This window comes from Squalius cephalus (genome assembly GCF_949319135.1).
Source record: "Squalius cephalus genome assembly, chromosome: 3".
In the NCBI taxonomy this organism is placed as follows: Eukaryota; Metazoa; Chordata; class Actinopteri; order Cypriniformes; family Leuciscidae; genus Squalius; species Squalius cephalus.
This window is the reverse complement of record NC_137124.1, coordinates 11691729-11713975: the sequence shown is the minus strand read 5'-3', so window position 1 is coordinate 11713975 and position 22247 is coordinate 11691729. Positions and strand designations below refer to the sequence as shown.

General features: G+C 36.8%; 1 long non-coding RNA gene across 2 annotated transcripts in view; it reads right to left on the bottom strand.

The window, feature by feature from the left end:
• Window positions 1–211: 211 nt before the first annotated feature.
• Window positions 212–22247, bottom strand: part of LOC307156463 — a 35516-nt gene continuing 13480 nt past the window's right edge. The window contains exons 2-4 of one of the 2 annotated variants that reach the window (XR_013820717.1): window positions 1840–1997; window positions 729–833; window positions 212–456 (exon numbers count right to left, since the gene is read on the bottom strand). This is a non-coding gene — a long non-coding RNA (uncharacterized lncRNA). The remainder of the gene's footprint in view (window positions 457–728; window positions 834–1839; window positions 1998–22247) is intronic. The other variant, XR_013820718.1, reaches the window with a different exon arrangement.

The window sequence follows — 22247 nt, the reverse complement described above, 5'->3', positions numbered from 1 at the left end:
TGTCTGTCTGTCTGTCTGTAGAACATTTAGAATAGGATGACAAAAAAAGGTTAATTTCTTACTTGAAAACAAACTTTAATATACCTACATACAGCATTTAAATGAGTATTATTCAACCAAATAAGTTAATGTTAGAATATATAGCCATTTTTTTAGCACACATCTGAACCAAATTTTCCAGTTGTTTTTTATATGCAAATAAGTTCCCCCTTTAATCTTTTGTTTATGTTCTGGCTTTATTTATACAGTGATGGAGAGAGGACAGGAAATGGACGGGGATGGGTCGGATATATGATTACATTTAAAATGTTTACATTCATAATGATTGACAAACAAACAAACAAAAGTCATATGATAAACATCATGATTAAAATGCTATTTTGTTTTAAATGGATGGTCTGGAGCAGATTGTGATGGAAAAGCAGGAAACGTGAGAGAAGTCCTGAGTATGCGGATCTAGAATGTAAACAGAGGATTAATCTGAAGAAGATCAAATATCATTTAGAATTGTTTTGCATTTTTGTTCAGCACACAGTTCCCACACGTGTACTTTGATGACTGTTAGTCTACAATGTGGAAAATGGTAACAGTAAAGTAAGTAGCTGTGCCAAACATTTGACTATAATACACAGATGACTGTGTACATACATGTAGCATCGCCTGCTATATTACATGACTGAATATTAATTTTTCTCATCTGGCTAAAGTGTCTTGTTTGCTTTCCTCACCGTCTTCCTCTGTGTTGTGAATTGCCCCCCTCTAGTCAGTGTGCACACAATTTGATCTAATGAATAGTACCTCAGCTTATCTCCGGTTATGTTACAGGTTGGTTCCTGTGGGACCAATGACATTGTGAGTGTCCGTTAACAGAGACCAGCGGATGAGTCATAGCTCAGACCCTCAAGATCCCCACCCAGACTCCTCACAGACCGGCGACGTGAATATGCGTGTCCTCATTAGAATCTCATTAATCCTCCTGACCATCTTGTTACTCAGTGCTGCAAGCATCTCGCCTGCTGTGCTGTTGCCTCGACCGAATGCTGAAATCTGTGAGATTTCTTGCACTGTTTTATTTATTTTTCTTCTTGGACTCGTTCACGTACTTGCATATCTGAAATATAGCGTGGTTTCAAGTCACTACAATCAAAATGTTCACTGGAGATCTGGCAACTTGCTCCTCGGTTTATAAATATGTCAACGCCCAGCAAACATGAAATTTTCAAATTCTTTACAATTATTGGAGCAAGGCTTACATCACATCATCATCTCTTTACTGCCCAGTTTTTCTGTTTTGTTGTCTGGTTTCATTGTAAAAATGTCGAATAAATGTTATTAACAAGTTTAACTCCACACTATATAAGAGCGTCGAGGTTCTTTCTGTCTTCCTTTCTTTCTTTCCGAGTCATTTTCACCTTATAAGATTGAGAAGTCCGTGGTTTTTAAGCCTTCGTGGTACAAAACCCTTAAAAAGAACTGAGAATACAGCACTGGCTACTGGCTCACTCTCTTCGCAATGTCCCGCTGGCAACCAAACAAACTAACAAGCACATTTTCCTGCACAGTGCATTCATTTAAGGCTTGAATGTCTCTAAACACTTCCTGCAGTGAGGAAGAAAGACCGAGAAACTCAATTTGTAACTAGAGGGTGATCGGAGTGCGTGTTTCTCTGTGTCTCTCCGTGTGTAGCAGACCTCCCATGTAGCCTTGAGTTTTTGGCTGCGGTTCAGCATTGTACTCTCAAAAAACTGATTCTTTGCTGCTTGCTCAGTGTGCCTAGGTTAGATGAGGTAATGCATTTGTTTGTTTAATTTCGCATTGAAAAAGTAGAAGTTTGCTTACTCTGTTTTTGCACTACATCAGTGGTCTTCAAACTGTGGTCCAAGAAGGATTCCAAGTGGTCAGTTAATGCAGATCATTCCTCTTCATGGGAGACCAGTGTCTTGGATGCACACTGGGGCTGCGGAGAGTGAGGCAAGGCGTCTCGACCTCCTCATGTCCTGGAAGAGATTTAGTCGAGTTAAACATGCAATTTTGTTGGATTTACTTTATTCTGGAATGTTTCCACTACACTAGGTATTAAACCCTAATGCTCGAAATAATTCATTGGTTTGAGTATAGCCAACTCAAATTACACAAATTAGTTCCATCAAATTAACTTTTATGAGTATGTAGAACTTTCTTTCTTTTTCTTTTGAGTTCACAAAACTGACACATTTAAAGTTGAATTGTTTCATTGTTTTGAGTTTTATGAACGTGTTTCTTTTAATTTAGACATTTAAATTTAACTGAAACTGGGCTGGGATTTCTATTTCCCAGCATGCTTTGCCATGACACTCAAAAGGGAGAGTAAATGCTAAAATTAAGTTAAAATTAATTAATGCTATATGTTTTTTTTGTGCCAGATTAGTATTAAGTGGGAGATTTAGTTGTGTTTAATGTTTTGTTATGCTATAGTTTAGAAGTGTTTCTGTTATATTTTGGGGGGGTTACCGTCATGGTGACGAGTGGAGCATGAGCTTGGTTTGAGAACAATGTATGTTAAATGTTTTATATTGCTGTACTCATTCAGCCCGTGCTATGCTATGCTATGCTAATGCTGCCAAAGCATTGTGTGCGCCAATTAGCAAGGTAGCATTCATTGAATTAGCTGGTTAAAACTAGCCAAGCTTCCACTACTAAAAAAATATTTTGTTGAGATTACATGATAACCTTAAATTGTCTATGAATTAGCTTACTAAAATATTTCAAGTTAAAGGTTGTATCAGCGATTTCAGGCCCAAACATAAATGATCACATTCATCTAATCTTTCCTAACGATCCGCTAGCTGCCCGCCCCATAAGCATGCCGTCAAAAAAACGCATCTCTCTAGGCAGCCTAGGCTCTGAGATCTGCACACAAAAAAACTGCGCTCACCGCCACTTAAAACCAAAATAAATAGTGTTCCAACCAATCACCGACAGGGGCGGGTGTTGTGAGGTTTTCGCGTGCAGCCGTCATAGGCAGCCGTGCACGAGCGCAAAACCTCACAACACCCGCCCCTGTCGGTGTGATAATTTATGTTTGGGCCTGAAATCGCTGATACAACCTTTAAGAGCAGTTAAAATGTATGAGTACAAACTAAAAATCTGCAAGTTCTGCTTACTTAATCATTACATTTCTTAACTTAAATAATTTGATGTAACTGATTACCTCAAATTATTTGAGTTTTGCCAACGTATTCAGGTTTACAGTGTAGAAATTACCATTTAGTTGAAAGACCCCATTTCCAATGTGTGTAACCACTGCCCACATTTGAATTAAGTTCAGCCAAAGAATTGTTTTTTTGAGTGTAGGATTCAGGCAGATATTACCTGAGAAGTGAAGATCGTGAAGTTCACAGATCACGGGTTCAAGGGTTACTCAATGTTGGAAGCATTTCTCCTGTTGTGTTGTTGCCTCGACTGAATGCTAAAACTTGTGAGATTGATTACTGAAATAGCCTCAGGTATCAGTCATGCTGGATTTCACACTGGAGTTTTTGTGAGCAAGTCTGAACAATTCTGTTCTTAAAGCATGCAGGTAATTTACCTTGATATTGTGTATTTTGTTGTTTTGAAGAAAGCATTACAAAGCAAATCTGTATCAAAGACGCTCGGCTGTTTTCAAAATAGTGTAATTTTTCTAGCCTTTAACTGGCTACTTTTTCAATGAGTAATGGTCTAGTATGGAAAAATGAAACATTTATGGAATCCAAATGGAACCCTATGTATGCATGTATGTTTCCTACTAGCACACTAAAGCAAATATATAGCTAGCTAAGTAAACTTTTTTTTTTCACAAGAACAGACTGACCATGTCTAAACCATATTTCCAGGAAATTTCACAAAGCTTTTAAAGGGATTGTTATTCTGTCATCATTTATTTACCCTCAAGTTGTTCCAAACCTGTATGACTTTCTTTCCTCTGCTGAACACAGAAGATATTTTGAACAATATTGGGTAACCAACAGTTGATGTGCCCCATTGACTTCCATAGTAGCCTATTTTTTTCCCGATATGGAGGTCAATAGGGCCCATCGTCTGTTTGGTTACCCATATTCTTCAAAATATCTTCTTTTGTGTTCAGCAGAAGAAAGAAATGTATACAGGTTTGGAACAACTTGAGGGTGAGTAAATGATGACAGAATTTTCATTTTTGGGTGACCTATCCCTTTAAGGCCTGTTCACACCAAAGACGATAAATATAATGATAACGATAAAGATATAGTTATAAATATAAAAGAATAGCAGAGTCCACACCACAACTATAATGATGACGGCACAGAGAAGCAATATTGAATCACTTTCAGACAATTTTTTTTTTTCAGCTGATGAACAAAAAAACATTGACAGCCAATCAGAATCCATCCTGCTCAAGTATTTAAGGCATAACTTCAGTGCGCGCTTAGAATAAGCTGAACACTATGTTCCGCTGGGGTGGACACTGAAATAGTTACTGTAATATAATTATCGCTCTTCTTGGTGTGACATGCCCATCTAACAACAGTATTGATTTCTTCAGAAATGGTTCATTTACTTCACTGATTCTATTATCTAGGGAGATTTTCTCACCTTAATCTCTGTTACAGTTTTAATCTCGCAGCGTGTTTGTCTGTCTTTTCCCAATATGTTTCCTTTTTAAATTAAATATGTTTTTGTCATTTTTGTTTGTTTTATACTAGACCATGTATACTTTGCACTGGCCCCTCAAGAGTGAATAGTACACCATTGGTAAATTTTCCAAGCACAACATCAGAAAACCCTTAGTTTTTTATGTATTTTGAATGCACCTTAAAAATTATTTGCATCTTTGATAATTAAGTTGAAAGATTATTGTATGCATAAATTATGGAAACATTTGTGATTGGAAAATGGTGAACCCTAAGTGTATTTTTGTCTGTTGAGAGAAAAGCATATGCATGTTGTTTTTGTTTACATACAATGGAAGCAAGACCAAGAATAAAATATCTCTATTGAGTGGAAACTCATTGTTCATACATCAAACTCATTGCAATACAGCTTTAACCTCACGTCGTAGTTTGAATAACGTTCTACTACTTATCTTTCAGCTTTTAATCATGGTAATGGTGTGTCACCAATCGTCTGTGTGTAACCTGGGTCTTTTCAGGCACCTCTCTCTCTCTCTCACTCTCATTTGTTCATGATCTTTTGTTCATGACATCTGAGACCACTGGAGAAGAGGTTTTGTTTTATCTGAATCATCTGATGTTTTTGGACGGTGCGCATGTTTGCCTGGCAGTGCGACAAATTGTGAGGACACAGTTGTTGACAAGAAAGGATACAACACACAGGTTTCCATTGTCTGTGTCGACGCCTTTATCACGTATTACACAATGTAATGAATATCTGACATCAACACTTCATTTTAAGGAAACTGATTGTGATGTATGTGTATTGCAAACACAATATTTCATGTTGGTTGCATTGCATCTTGAATACTAATGGATCAATGTATATTTAACCTGCAAGCTGCACTGAAAAATGTGTTGCCTTTTATGACTTTATCTTGATGACTTGCTCACTACATGAATACCTTACAGTAAATACACAGTTTGAAGAAATGTGGAAATGTGGAAATAGCTTGGCTCTGGGCTGGTACTCTTAAAAGATACATGATTGTATTTTACCTACACAAAAGGCTGCATATTACAACCTTAAAGTGCTGGAAATACAAAGGTGTAACTTTATAATTGCGATGCTACGGATGTAGCGACATATCTTTTCTTCCATATTGCAACATTCATCAGTGAAACATTGAAAAAGAAAATTAATTAAATGTATGCATGGGTGAAGTGCGAATACACGGATTATCTATCTATCTATCTATCTATCTATCTATCTATCTATCTATCTATCTATCTATCTATCTATCTGTCATTCATCTATCTATCTGTCATCTATCTATCTATCTATCTATCTATCTATCTATCTATCTATCTATCTATCTGTCATTCATCTATCTATCTATCTATCTATCTATCTATCTATCTATCTATCTATCTATCTATCTATCTATCTATCTATCTATCTATCTATCTATCTATCTATCTATCTATCTATCTGTCATTCATCTATCTATCTATCTATCTATCTATCTATCTATCTATCTATCTATCTATCTATCTATCTATCTATCTATCTATCTATCTATCTATCTATCTATCTATCTATCTATCTATCTATCTATCTATCTATCTATCTATCTATCTATCTATCTATCTATCTATCTATCTATCTATCTATCTATCTATCTATCTATCTATCTGTCATTCATCTATCTATCTGTCATCTATCTATCTTTCTGTCTGTCTGTCTGTCATCTATCTATCTATCTATCTATCTATCTATCTATCTATCTGTCTGTCTGTCTGTTGGTTATCTGTCTGTCATCTATCTATCTTTCTGTCTGTCTGTCTGTCTGTCTGTCTGTCATCTATCTATCTTTCTGTCTGTCTGTCATCTATCCATCTTTCTGTCTGTCTGTCTGTCATCTATCTATTTATCTATCAATCTCTATCTATCTGTCTTTCATCTATCTATCTGTCATCTATCTATCTGTCATCTATCTATCTGTCATCTATCTATCTTTCTGTCTGTCTGTCTGTCTGTCATCTATCTATCTATCTATCTATCGATCTGTCTGTCTGTCTGTCATCTATCTATCTATCTTTCTGTCTGTCTGTCTGTCATCTATCTATCTATCTATCTATCTATCTACCTATCTGTCTGTTGGTTATCTGTCTGTCATCTGTCTATCTTTCTGTATGTCTGTCTGTCACAAGCAAGATATCAGCAAGTTTGACCATATTTTCCCAGTTTAAAAAAACATGTTTCTTTAAAATATTACAATGATGAAAAGAATTTGACTTATTATCCATTGTTTTCAAAGCCCGTTTATAAACTGTTTCTACTGACTGTAATGCAGTCCTTCCTGTCTGCGTCCAGCTGGTCATACAGTAGTTCATATGTGACAATATCATGGCATCGATGTACAACTTTGAGGCCTCTGTAGTTAAATTACTAATAATGTGCCTAAAATTGACCAAGTTAAATTTAATTCTGTTTACAACTTTTTTAACTTGTGATTTAAATGTCAATCGTGTGTCTAGTATTATACCTAAATATTTAAACTCTTGTACAACTGACAATGTTCTTCCTGCTACAGTAACTTCTGGGTCAGGATCTTTATTTGCCGATTTCGAAAAGAACATGCATACAGATTTACTGGTATTAAGATGTAGACAAGAGTTTGTTAGCCAATTAGAAATATCGACCATAGTAGCTGATAGTTCCTTGGCAGCTTGCCTCTTGTTTTTTGCATGTACATATATGACTGTATCATCAGCGTACATCTGACAAGTTACTGCAGAAGGACAAACTTCAGGTAGATCATTAATATACAGACAGAACAACAAAGGACCCAAAGTTGAACCTTGGGGTACCCCCAAGTCATTATCAGTTACTTGGGAAGTTTTATGACCTATGCGAACACATTGTTTTCTATCTAAAAGGTATGATTGTATCCATTTGATGACACTAGATGAAAAAATAAACTTTGATAACTTGGTTATTAAAATCTCATGATTTACTGTTTCAAAAGCTTTCTTCAAATCAAGGAAGACCGCCCCAACTACACCTCCTTGGTCAAGTTTAGCCTTTATATTTTCCAAAAGAAAACAATTAGCTGTTTCAGTGGAATGATGTTTTCTAAAGCCAAATTGCATTGGATGTAATGTAAAAGACGTAGCATTTAAGTGAAATATTATCTGTTCAGAGATCCATTTTTCAGCAATTTTTGATACTGATGGAAGAATACTGATGGGTCTATAATTACTCATAGTCATATGATCACCTGATTTATACACTGGTGTGATTGTAGCAGTTTTCCAAGCACTTGGAAAAACTCCATCAATGATAGACTGATTAATAATTTTTGTAATAGGAGGAATGAGTGCCTCCTTATGAGTTTTAATAAATATTGTGTCCATTCCGTAAACATCCTTTGCCCTTGAACAATTTAAAGAGGAAATAATCTTACACACTTTGGTATTAGTCACTTCTCTAAAAGTTAAAATGGGAGCATTAGTATTCAGAGGAGCGATAGCATATTTCAATCCCGGGGAATTGTGAGTCAAAGTTTTTATAGAATCAATGAAGTAATTATTAAATGCTATGGCCACTCTACTTGGATCATAGGTCACATTTCCATCTATATTTAATTCGATTTTTTTAATGGTATTATATTTCCCGGTTAATTTATTCAAATTGTGCCAGATTTCTTTACTGTTCCCTTTTGTTTCACGTATAGCATTAATAAAAAATGTTGAGCTCCTTTACAACCTTATTTCTCAGTGTGGTAAATAGACACTTCTCATGTTCCACTTTATTCCTGAGAGCCATCTTAAGAGCTTGATCCCTTTGTTTCATGAGTGACCTTATGTTTTCATTTAACCAGAGACTTTCTTTTGCCTGGTTTATATTTCACTTTCCTCATAAAACTTTGTATAGTTGTTTGAAGTTCACACATCAATCTATTACAGTTATCATCCACATTTGTATTTGCAAAATGCTCATTCCAATTTATTTCTTTAATTGTATTTTCAAGATTAGTTAATTGTCCATTAGGAACTTTATAATGTTCTAGATTAACGTTTGCTGTTATATTAAATCTGTTTTGTAAGTTTTCTCAAGATCAATATCATATTGTGGTCAGATAAACCGGTAACCAGATTATAGGATTTCTTTATTCTTTCTGGCCTATTAGTAAAGACCAAATCAATGAGTGTTTCTGAAGAATTAGTAATCCTAGTCGGCCCTTCAACAACCTGTTGAAAATCAAAATTACTCATTACACGTTTTAGCTCTTTCCTTTTTGCTTTATCACTCCAGTTTATATTAAAATCTCCTAATAAAATTATCTCATTGTTAGTATCACACTCTTTAAGTAGGATATTCAACTTATCATAGAACACTTTTTTTGCAGATGGTGGTCTATATATTACAATCACAATAAATGACATTTGGGCTGAGAGAGTTCATTTAAGACCGATACATTCTAGGTCATTAGCACCGGACCATTGAATTTGCTTACAACTTATATTGTCCTTGACATAAAAGAACACACCTCCACCTCTACCAATAGATTGGTTTGAAGACAAAAAAACGTAGCAAGCACAGTATTCTCTAACCATTCCTGATTTCTAATACTCACTCACTCCTGATTTCGAACACTCTTGCGGCTATCAGAAACGAAAGCTGCAGCTCTCTGTGTGTTTTCCCATCATCTTCGGTGCATTCATATGTAAATTGCATGAGCTTATTTTGTCCATTAGATTGAAACATCTGAAAAAGCACTTATATTTCCCACCCATAGATCCTCCACACGAAGAAATCAGGACAGAAGTGTTTGAAAGTGGACAAAAGAGACGGATTAAAACACCAGGTGTAAACAGGAATGTGTCTCCCTCGTCTACTTGTGATCCGATTGACCAAACGTATCTTGATATCTGATGTAAACAGGGCCTTGGAGTACAAGAAGAAATAAAGGGATAGAGGAGGAAGACCAAGTGGAGGTGGAAGAAAGGAAGGAAGGGAACGGCATATTTTGTAGTGCACTGAGATTGGGTTTCACCTCAGCTGAAACAATAGCACCATTCACCCGCAGTGGGAGCTGAGATCATTCGCTCTCTCTGTGTGAGATTTAAACTACTGACCTACAGGAACATCCAGCTGCTCCGGAGAACATCATCCATGTGACAAGATGACATGTTTGTCTCATCCCAGGACCTCTCTGTTCCACAAAAATCAAATGTCTAGAGAAAAGGGCTATCTGAGGCTAGATGTAGGAGCATCATGGGTCATTCCTGGAGGAATGTTGAACAGTGAACCCACAGTTTGCTTGGAAATATCAGGCATGTTTTAGTCTAGACATATAGTGAATAAGAATAAGTGTGCTGCTGTGAGTCCTAATTAGATTTTCAAGTTCTGTAGCCCAGTTTGTTTCCCTTGAGACTCAGTGCTTTGTTTGAACAGTTTTGATAAACTGGGAGAATGTTCTGGGAGTTTGAATGCTTCATGTTCAGAGAAGCCGCCTGAGGTTGACAGTCAACACCTATTTAAACTTCCACAACTTCACATTGCTTATTTTTGTTTTGTTTTTAAGCTAAATTTAATGGTATGTATGCCCCTGCTGCTGGTTTTAAATGTTGAAAAGGATAGCAAACATTCACTGATTTGGTGTTTATCTCCCCATAGATGTGGATAATTTTACACTGTGGTGCATTTTTAATGCTACAACACGTACCACCCTAGCAAAGAATTAATTGGAAATGAGTAGCAGCCGGATAGCAGGCTAACACCACAAACACTTTTAATCTGTAGTGTTTTCTTTTTGTTTGTCCTCCACCAAGAATCCATTAGTGCTCATGTGAAGTATAAGACATCTCTGGGTTCTCAGATGTTGACAAAAAAATTTGAAAAGTTGACTTTGAACCTCAAGGGACCACACTAGGCTATACGAGTAATATGGTGGGATCAATGGAGCTTCAATGAGGCTTTGAAATACCAGCCTCAGAAGAGATAATGATGGTGACTTTAGCTTTGATCTTCCTTGAGATGAACTGCATATTCATGAACGTAAAGAAGGACCACATTACATTTATTTATTATTGATTCATTATTTATTAATATTGATTTTTTTTTTAGCCCTCTATCTGACTGGTCTTATATCTTGTTGCCTCTATTTGGGTTTTACATAAAAAAAACAAAAAAAAACAGCATGTTGTGTCAATTTGACCGTTCGCAAAGACCCGCCCCCCTTAGTTACTGTCGCTATGTCCAACAAGCTTCCGTTTTTCAAGTTCAAATTCTGGATGTTAACAGAGAATGTCTAATAGGAAGAGAATTGGCACTCTCTGCTTACTTCCGGTTTCTGGACTGGCTGCAGTAACACGTCTCTGTCCATGCGGGGGTGCTCGCAGGCGAGTGCAGAATGAATGGAGGTCTATGGCGAAAAACCCTCAAAATCCACTTTTCTCAGGATATAATTTTTTGTCTAGTAATTTGAATGTTGTATTCGAAAGGAGATGCAAAGAAATTACACATTGCTGGGTGTTAGATTTTTTAGAGTCACTTATTTGGTTTAAAAAGTATTTTAAAATGTCAATGACGTCAGAATGCTGACGTCATTAGCAGAATGCTAGCGTGTTATGGGCAACAACAACTCAACCTGTAAGAAATCGAAAAGAAATAAGTACTCGTTCATTCAACTTTCGACCTATAACCCATGTTGAACTTGCAAAACCTACAATAAAATCTGAGATTTCTCAACGGCAATCGGGTGAAAGAGACACATTTAGCCGCCTAGCCCCATAGACTCCCATTCAGTCTGCACTCGCCCGCGATCACCTCCAGTGGAATTCTAATGGAACTGCAACCAAGATCGATACAATGGGGCTAATAGGAAGTGCCAAGGCTCTCCGTAGACGGGCTCTGATGTTAATCGACTGCTTTGTCGGACAAAATGGCGGATGGCGGATTATGATTGGTTAGATCGCCTGTCAATCAAGCTCCCTGCGAAGGGTCAAATAGGTACTTTTATTTTTTATTGACATGGCAGTTAATAAGTTATAATTTATAGACATTTTAAGAAATAAATAATTTACCTGTTGAGAGTATGTTGACAGTCTGTGTATAGTTGTACAGCTGAGCTCCAGAACATCAGTAATGAGGAGGCTTTGACAGTTACAGTTTTGAAAAACAAAAAGGCGGGAATAAAGAACCCTAAACTCTAACACAAAGAACCATTTCAGCATATAAAGGCTTCTTCAGGATTATATGGTACTAAATATAACTGTTACCACGTGTAAAGAACCTTTAAAGAACCATCTTTTCTTAGAGTGTAGAACCCCATAATTAGCAAACTCTGTGTCATGTATTTGAGTGCTGTCTTAGGCCCTGTTTAAGGTCCTTGCACACCAAGTCCGAAATTCTTGCAAATGTGAATTTGTTTAAACGGTGGCGTCATGCGTATGTGTATAATGTGTTTTCAGTCTATAGGCGGATCAGTGTGAACGGGTATCGTTTTGACAAAGTTGTCGTCTGTACGCAAGAAAAATGCGAAACTTTTCAGTTTTTAGTACATCGTTGTAATGTAATCGTACCCTCTATCTGTTAGATTGCACAACCAAATGGATATTTTAATTTCCTTACTTTATCATTTATTCAGGATCTTAGTACATCTTAAGAATAGAATAGAATAGAATAGAATAGAACCATTTATAAATTAGCATTTTTAGATTAGCAATTTCGAAATTGCAAATCTCAAAGACTGTATTGTGTATATATTTAGTTAGTTAGTTAGTAAGTATCTTTTGATTGCTGAATGGACATAAATCATTTTCAGTCATTTTGATCCAGACAGATGTTTAAAGATTTAAGAATTAAGGACGACCTCTTTCTAATACTTGTATGACAGGTTTCCTCTTATTTTCTGATGTTTTTTTTGTTTTTTGTTTTTTTTAGATTGACATAGATTTATCCTTGATCTGGCTTAAAACAATGTGTGACATTCCATCATTTTAATTTTGACCTAGAGGTCTCTCTTAGTTGTATCCATTTTGTGCACAAAATATCATCTTTTTATAATTATGTTTCTACTCCAAAATGTTGCCGAAATATAATCATATAATTTTGGCCGAGACTTGTATACAACTCAAACTCTGTTTCATGGGTCAAGGTGACTCAAACTGATGGAGCAGGTCACATTGTCTAAATGAAGAGCTAAGCTTTTGTCTGTCATTTCAAGGGCTTGAATAAAATCTGAAACGAAATTAAATCTAAAATGTTTCAGCAACAGCAAAAAGCTAAAAATTAACATACACTCCCATACACAAGTCACGTTTCAACTCAAGCAACAACACTTTCTCAGGGGCTGACTAAAAGCCTTCAGCAAATTACAGAAAGGCAATCATAACAGTACCCTGGGAGGCCATTGTGGCTTTGACACGTGACAGCGGTTTAACTGGTCTCGGCTCTGCTGTTTGGTTCCCACACTCTGGTAAAGTGGACTGGTCAATGTCAGTTCATCTGTAACGGCTTTACAGTTCTCATCCACTCGTCTGTGAAGAGCATTGAAAGATGTTTATGTCTTTCATACTCTCCCTGTTTGCTTAGTGTTTGTACTGTCTTTAAGTAATGCTGTTGTGTGGTCTGCCATATTTTCAGAGGTGCTCCTACACTTCTAATGGGTGTGCCTGATAAAAATGGGTCTTTGGTATGAATGCTAAAAGCAAAGAGGTTTAAGAGGTCACCACGGCTGTGGGAAAAACGGGAGGCAGGAGTCTCTCTGTTTGTATGCCGTTATGGAAATTAAGCTCAAAATGCAAAAGTTATTGCAAGTTCTCGCAATGTATTTTGAATCACTTTACCTTTTTGTGTAAAAGTGCGTTTACTGTGCACTTTTTACTGTGCACTTGTATTATACTTCAAATCTTATGTATATATATATATATAAATATACTTGCATATTTACATATATTAATTAAATGCTATTTTAAAGGCTCCTAAATTTGTTTTGGAGATCTCCTACAACATGTTTACATGCATCAAAGCAAAGGTTTCTCATAATATACATTGCACATCACCACATTTTTCAAAGATTCTCAAATGACTCGACGGATGATTCAGTCTCTCTAAATCGCCCACAAGCTACTCTGCTCTGATTGGTCAGACGGTCCAGTCTGTTGTGATTGGTCTACTGCTTACAGCGTGTGTCGGAAACGAAACGCCCACTACCATCACTGAACTTCAGCTCCGGAGACTTTCTAAATCCTCAGCGATTATACACACTGTAAAGACAGTCACGATGGCGTCGAATTTACCATATCAATCCGAGCGCGAGTCTGATGATGAAACATTCAGTTATCTTTATAATTATGCTCCATCCTTTATCTTTACTCAAAGTAGTAAAAACGACAGACAATCTACATTAATACACAATTTTAGGTAATAGTGGCCCACAGCTGCTTAGCAGAAGTATTTCAGCAAGACAGTGATAACGTGAGCTATAGCCGGAAACTTACACAATATAAAAACACAAAACTACGTATTTTTAACACCCGGTAGAAAATACATCAATTATTATTCATACAGGTTGTGATTCTAAGGAGCAAGCTGAAGTACTGACCCATCTTTCAAGAGCAAGCGTTTTGCGAATCCCGCGTTAAACTCCGAGATTTGAGAGGCAGTCGACAGTAAAATGGCATGTTGTGGGCTGGTCAAGTTGTTCGCGGCTGGACAACGTACAACATAGGCGCGCATTATGCAAATGTATCTTCTAGTGACGTAGAACTGTTACGCAGTGGGATTCGACAAACGACTCGTTTAGGCGGTTCAGAGTCAATTCTTTCTTTTGGGACACAACTTTATTCGTGCACTTTCAACTTTACAACTTTGCAGAATGTTTACATTCACAAACAGCGATATTACACACTGCTACACATTTAAGTGTACTTAAAGTATGACTGTTTTTTAACACTTAAAAAGTGCACTTTGTGTGTTTTTCACTCTAGTTATTCAATATTACATTTAAAGTTAATACATTTTAAATGCACTAAATTGCAACTTCATTATTACAAATGTGTATTTACAAATATTTAAATAGTACACTTTTTTTTTAAAAAAGACAATGAAGTTATTAGTACAGTAAATATATGTGATTCTGAAATTACATATATTACATATATACTATTGCAGTGGGTCTAAAAAGCGCACTAAAGTTCAGTTAACTGCATTTAATATCAATTTAATCTAATATATTTTTTATTTAATTCAAATGAACATGCAATTAAAGGGGTCATAGCATGATTTTTTTTAATTATTTGAATATGTTCCTTGAGGTTCATTTATAATGTTAATAAATTTGCACACACACACACACACACACACACACAAAAAAAACATATATATGAGGAAAAACAATTATTGTTATAAGCTCATTCTGAGCTTCTGTCTGAAATTATAACTTTTTAAGGGGCGGCTCCTTTAAGGCTTGTCAGTAAACGCGGCATTGTTATGATTGGCTAACTGCATAGGAAACAGTATCAATGCCCACTTGCTATTGCATGCCAGTTTGTGTTTTGAAAACAGTCATTTACAGTCAAAGACTCAAGCGTGTGGAGTATGTAAAATACTGAGCTGAATCTGTATACTGTATCCAGTGTAGACAGCGTCAGTGTTTATAATGGGTTCAATTTGCTATTGAAGTTACTCTCACATCCAGTGTAGGCAAATGTCCGCCGATACGCAACTGAGTGCCAGTGGGCGGGGCCTATGGTGTGATGTAGAACTGTTCGTCAAAGTCTTACTCTGGAGGCAGTCATATGCAAATATATTTGCCAGTGTGACGTCACAGATCCCGCAATGTCAAAACAAGTCAATTTTGGAGCTTAATTAAATAAATGATTTGTTTATAATGAGGAGGACGTTTTAAGCTATGAAATTTACAATAATGGTACAATTAATGGTACAAAGACCTATTAAAAGATCAAGGCAAATTTGATTTCTCATAAGAATATTCTTTTAAAGTATATTGTCTATAATAAAAGTATGCTAAAGTGTACTTCGTTTTCACAAAGGTAGATATTTTTTGATGGAAAAATAAGGAGCATGTCCCTGTTTCCCAGAGCTCTGCCTCAGCTGTTTGGCTTGACAGTCAGATAAAAAAATAAAAAATAAAAAAACATTTGAATTGGGATTTGAATGTAAGCACAGCGAGTATGACTCTTATAAAGTGTGTCAGGGCTGGTTATTTTTTCTTTGATCATTTTATGTGCACTAGGAATACGAAACCCTTTTGGCCATGTTATGAGGTAAATCTAGATGTTACTGTAGTTACCATGAAGTTCAAAAAGAAACAATGAGACAATATGAAAGCGATCAGACCAATCTGACATTGGATAAACTGTAATCTGGCACAGGATATCCATAAATTACCAGGTTTAACCCATATACGTGCTGTATCCGTCTAAATAATGAACAAAAGTCAGGAAAGCATATGTTTATGGTGGCTGCTTTTCAAAGCCTCCACCCACTGTCTCCAAACGGTAACATATCGTGTTATAGAAATACATTAAAACAGTCTCATTCCAGGGAAGAACTCCATCACCTTTCCTTCTCCTTCTTTTTCTCCTTCGAGAGAGTGAGAAGCAAAGGTATGCGTGGCTTGAACAAGAGCCAGAAACGGATCTATTGTTATTCCATGAGCAGGTTCTGATGGTCATAAGCGTTTCTGGATCTGCCGTCCTTTGGGAATTGCAGACACATGCGCTTTCTCCATCAGAACCTGTAAGGGAGGACAGTGGAAGAGAGGTCATAAAGAAGGATATCTTCTCTTTCTCTGTCTCTTACTCGCTTTCTCTCTCTTCTGGGCTGTAGATAAGGAGGGGTTAACTGCTGTAGACACACAGAGCCTGCTGATCTGAAAGCCAGACGTAGATTTAGAGAAGAGGAAGAAAATGAGTGTGTGTGTGTATATGAGAGAGAGAAGGACAGCAAACACATAAACGAAACAATATTGCTTTGGTCATTTTTAAAACATGAGGCTTAAAACCCCCAGATAATGTTTGTGGGGCTGCACTTTAAAAAAAGTATTACACTTTTTGGCCATATTTTTTTAAAATATGACTGATTGTGAGGACATTTGAAGTGGTCCTAATTATTTGAAACATTTATAAATTGGCTACAGTAAAAACGTCGTCACATATTATTACAATTTGAAATAACTGTTTTCTATTTAATATATTTTTTATTCCTGTGATGACAAAATTGAATTTTCAGCATCATCTTCAGTGTCACATGATCCTTCAGAAATCATTAAAATATGATGATTTGCTGCTAAAGAAACATTTCTCATTATTATCTATTTTGAAAACTGTTGTGCTGGTCAATATAATGCATCCTTGCTGAATATCTTTATTAATTTTTCAAAAAGAAAAAAAAACAGGTTACACTTTAACACAGTCAACATGTACTTACTATAGGGATGGGGTGAGGTTAGTTCCATGTAATCTTACCGACCCCAAACTTTTGAACAGTATAGTGTACTGTATGCTTTTGTTATCATAGCATTTGTCTCCATGCATCCAAATCGTTTCATTGTCCACTTTGCCTCAAACACAAACTATTGTGCAGCACTGATTCATTGCTTTCTGTTCAGTGAATGAAACTGCATTCTGTATGAATTACATGTTCCACCAGCCGGCTGTGCCCCAGAAAATGAATTCATCCAACGCCAAAGTCCAAATCAGAAACCTGCTCAATTTTGCATTAGGAACTCTGTGAGTAAGAGGAAATGTCAGTCTGTGGCGAAAGGTCTGCAGGAAAGAGAAAAAGATTAATTCTCTGATCTCTTTTTGACGTGCTCCTCATTCTTTCAAGTTCTCTCTCTCTCTCTTCTTAGTGTCTGATATTTATTTTATAGTTCCTCTCTTCTATCTGGCTCTTAAAAGCTCTTTCAGGAGCAGAAAATCTCCTGTGTCCAGCTTTTAAAGTTATTTGCTTAAGCTGGAAATTCATCGCTTTGAAATGTTGTTTAAATTTATTCCATTTCTCTCCATGAATGAAGTACTTAAAAACATAAATTATAGCCTTTTATAAATGTGGCCTTATGTACCAGATCCCACGTATATTTATTGTTTTATCTGATATATTGAGTGAATGATGAATGTTTAAGTACATTTAGGGTGACAGTCTCTTAACCAAAATATGCAAAACACGTCAGCAGGACACTTAGTGAATTTGCTACACTGAACAGACCATATACAGTAAGTACATGATCTGCTGAGTGACTGTGTGTGTGTGTGTGTGTGTGTGTGTGTGTGTGTGTGTGTGTTGAGGTCCCATGAGGAAACAAGCTTATGAGCTTGTACAAACTTTTTTTGAAAATGCAGAACATTTCTGTGATGGGTAGGGTTAGCGTAAGGGGATAGAATATACAGTTTGTACAGTATAAAAATCATTTCATCTACGGAGAGTCGCCACAAAGATAGTGAACCAGACGTGCGTGTGTAAAGTGTAATGTGCCTTGAGTAAGCTGAAGCTGAATAATCGATGTGTGTTGTGAAGCCTGAAGGGTTTTGAAGAGGTTGTTGAAGGATTTGCAATCTTAGCTCTTTCTGAAGGGATTAATCAAGAGAGAGAGAGAGCAAGACAGAGATATAGATAGTTTTGAAAATATGCTTTGGCATGGTTCCACATATAGAAATAGTCTGCATCCTGCTTTGAATTAAGATTCAGAGTTTTGGCTGTGCTCTCGAATGCAGCGATGGAAACCCCCTCACTGGGATTAATGGCGAAAGTGTTTGTGCAATCACATATAGCAAGTCATTAGTGAGGGTCGTTGCTATTAGCTTCATTAAAAGTAATGATGTATAGAAATGATGGCATGGGAAAATCCATTTTCCCACTCTCTTGGTGACTAAACACTGACCTCAAGAACAGAAATGCACGAGAAACCCATTTAAAAGCATTTAGAGTAGCTGAGTAAATTATATAAAAATGGCATTGATTAAAATGTTTTAGGAGTTTAAAATTCTTCTCTTTTTTACAGCTGCATGTCAGTTTTAATGATTTTAATGATAATGATTTATTTTAATTCCGCTGTTCTTCATTTTGATTCTGCTAAATGTAGAGGGCCCTATTGTAACGATCTAAGCACATGGTCTAAAGCGCTGGGCGCAAGTGCACAATCCACTTTTGCTAGTTTAACGACGGGAAAAATGGTGCATGGTCTAAGAGGGTTGTCCCTATTCTTTTAATGAGTAATGGGTGTGTTTTGGGCGTAACGTGCAATAAACTGGCGGATTCGCTATTTACATGGCGCAATTTGCTAGCGGAAAGACTGAACGCTTCTCCAGAGCGCAAATGGATCTGCTCGAGCACGAAGTTAAAGCGCGCAAGCAGACCATCTACGGGATAAGCTGCATTCCACCTTATCTTTATGTTCACAATATTAATATTTTACATTGTAATCCTTTTATATTTATTTGGCAAGTTTGTGTGCTGCTGTGCGTCCCTGTCTGTGCAATAAGCAGAGTGTACGTGCGTTGTGGACCCGCCTATAGGCACATAGTACCATTGCGCTCTTTTAAAAAAATATTGCTCCATTCAGACCAGGTTTCAGTTGGTCAATGACGCAGTCTATTTCAGTTGCCTCAAAATAGCAATGCGCCAACAACACACCTCTTTTTCAGACCAGCACGCCCATGGGCGCACAAATTGGCGCAAATGCATTTGCTATTTAAACAACGTGGCGCAGAACGTGAAATTGAAAACTGCGTTGGGCTGAAACTAGCAAAAAACACTTGTGTCGCTCTTGGCAATGCATTGCGTTGGGTGTATGATAGGGCTCAAAAGGTTTCTCCTGACAACAGCAATAGCCAAAAATAAATCCGCACAATCTCATTTGTAATGATATGATAGGTTCCACATTAAAGTATTGACAGCATCAATGAAAACTATAGCATTTTTTGTATTTAATCAGTGGCATTAAATAAAGATGTTTAATGCCATCATATTTATTTAACATATTTACCTAATTTAACATGATAGCGGTGTCATTCTGTTCTGTGATTTTCGTTTCAAAGATGTTTTGATGGATTCCATTCTAAACCAGTACTTTTATAGTACTCTATATCGTAACAAAAATTATTGTCACCAATTTCTTTTCTGAATATGTTTAATTGTTGAGAAGTGGGTAGGTTTAGAGTAGGGGACCAGAGGTGAGGTTAGGGGCTCAAATATCTGTATAATAGTAAAATATATAATTGTAATACAAATATAAAGTATTCATAAAGATTTTTACATTTCTCAAGCTGTGTATAAGTAAATACCTTTATGTTTTAGATGCAGTCAGTACATCCATATGGTATGTTTCAGTGTACTGCATATCCAAATGTATGTGCAAACATTACATATGAATCCCTATGAATGCCAATGAGATTAAACTGAATGAACAGCACACAAACACATAAATCCAAAATATGTTATGTATTATAATAACGTACATGTATAATTTTCTTCTTACACAATTCAAAATAACTTTCCAACCTGAATACCGCTCTTGACTCCTGAGTCAATACAGCCCTTATTTTACACAGTGGGACTTGTGGAGTAGAGGGGGTTGTTTTTAAGACTGCTTTCCTGGTCCAGCCCTGAGGGGTGTATTGGGGAGGGTACACAAATACTCTGGCATTTCACTCACCCGAGTGTTAATCAGACTTTCTCCTCACTCTCTTAACCGGGGCCAGACTTACTACGGCATCTTGCTTCAAAGCCATTCTGCTTCTTCGTGTGTGTTCTGTTAGAACTAGGGCTCATATAGACTCATAGTTGTTGTTTTTACTACGAACAAGAGCCTGTTTTGTGCCTTAACCTCTAAGGACTGGTTTCCCAGACAAAGGGTGTTCTGCTCTAGAGTTTACCTCTGTATGTAACAGTGTACAAGCATTTTGGACAAGTAAAATTGTTTGGCGGAGATTATTACTCCAAGTCTGTTGTATTTGATGAGAATTCACTGTAAGACTTGAAAATGGCTTGAATAGTACCGGTACATTAATAAAAAAGGATTCAGGTGTCATAATCCCAATCTTAGATACAAGTTGATATCAATATGGAGGACAGTGTTTATATCTGTGTGAATCTTTCTAGCATTCAGATTGAGTCAGCCTTTCGTCTGAATCAAAAGATCTCCAGATGCTGTTGTATTTAAGCAGATGTAATGCACAGTGTCTGAACATGATATATGTGTGATCCGTGCAGTGTCTGTATGCTTGTGTACAGTCAAGTAGTTCCTGACCCAGAAATGTATCTATGGGATGACCGCTTCAACTGAATTGGATATGAGACTTATGGTTCAGGGAGAGTACTTTCCATAAGTGCTCTCAAAGACTGAATTATGAATTTTAAATATGTCAAACACAGCCGCTTAAGGCTATACATCCTGCACCAAGATCCTTGTTTCCAAACACAGCTGGGAATGTTGACCGGTAACATATATAACAATAATTTTCCTCTCTTTTTTTTTTCTCAAGACTATGGAATGATGTGCGTTTAGAGTTTGTAGTGCTCTCTGTATGGGGCTTCCATTCGCATCAGTATCTCAGAACTAATAGCATTAAGGGTGTGTTCACACTTGTAGTTCAGTTCTTTAGGTCCGGACCAAAAATGTTATGGAAAACATATTATAAATTATGGTCGCATCTTGTGACATTGTGTCTTGTTTTTGGTTCATTTGTGACTTTGGTTCGTGTTATGTTCATATTTCAGTCGAACCACACCAGAGCTTGTTTGGAAGCGGACCGAGACTCATCTTTTCAGCGTCTCAGTCTGCTTATTTGGTGGCACCAGGGTTCAGATGGCAGCGTTCACACTTATTCAAATGAAACGCACAAACAGAGCAATCGCACCAGAGTTCGTTTTAATCAAACCAAACCTACCACGTGTGAACACACCCTAAGTCTGCTTTTTCTTTCCAGAGGTCCTAAACCGAGATGAACAATACTGACTCCTGCCAAGTTACAAACAGCATGAGAGCATAGCAAGCTTAATGCTTGAAGACATGAATGTCTGTTACATATTTAACAGTTCATTATTCTCTTCTCGGTCCTAATCACAGCTCTTATTGATATAATTATCACATGCAAGAATTAGAGACTGCTTACAGAGCAGCTAGTGGGTGAACAGACTCAGTTCTGCATGATATGACGGGGAACAGCTCTAGACCTGAGAACAATATTAAGATATTGGGATCTTGAGGGCGGAAAAGAGCAAATGTGGTTTACAGGTGGTGCTGGGTGGACTGTTCCAGGAAAAAAAAAAAAAGGCAAATAAATTAGAGAGAGAAAAATACCCTGAGGATCTTCTGCGCTGTCCTGCAGATTTGACCTTGCTTCACCTCAGTGTACCTGAGAAATGCTGAGTTGTGAGATCAAGGATTTGTTCATCAATACTGATGGTGAGATAAAAAGAAAATAGACTGATAGTAAATTTAGAGGATGCCAAAGAAAGTACGAGTCAAATAAATTGTTTGAAACACATGTGCCCCACTTCAGGTTGGTTTCATGTTTAAAAAAAAAAAACGATGAAATTTTCTCACTATGATCAGGACTTTCAAGGCTGCTGCGTTCTTGAAATCTTGTAACAAAAGCTTC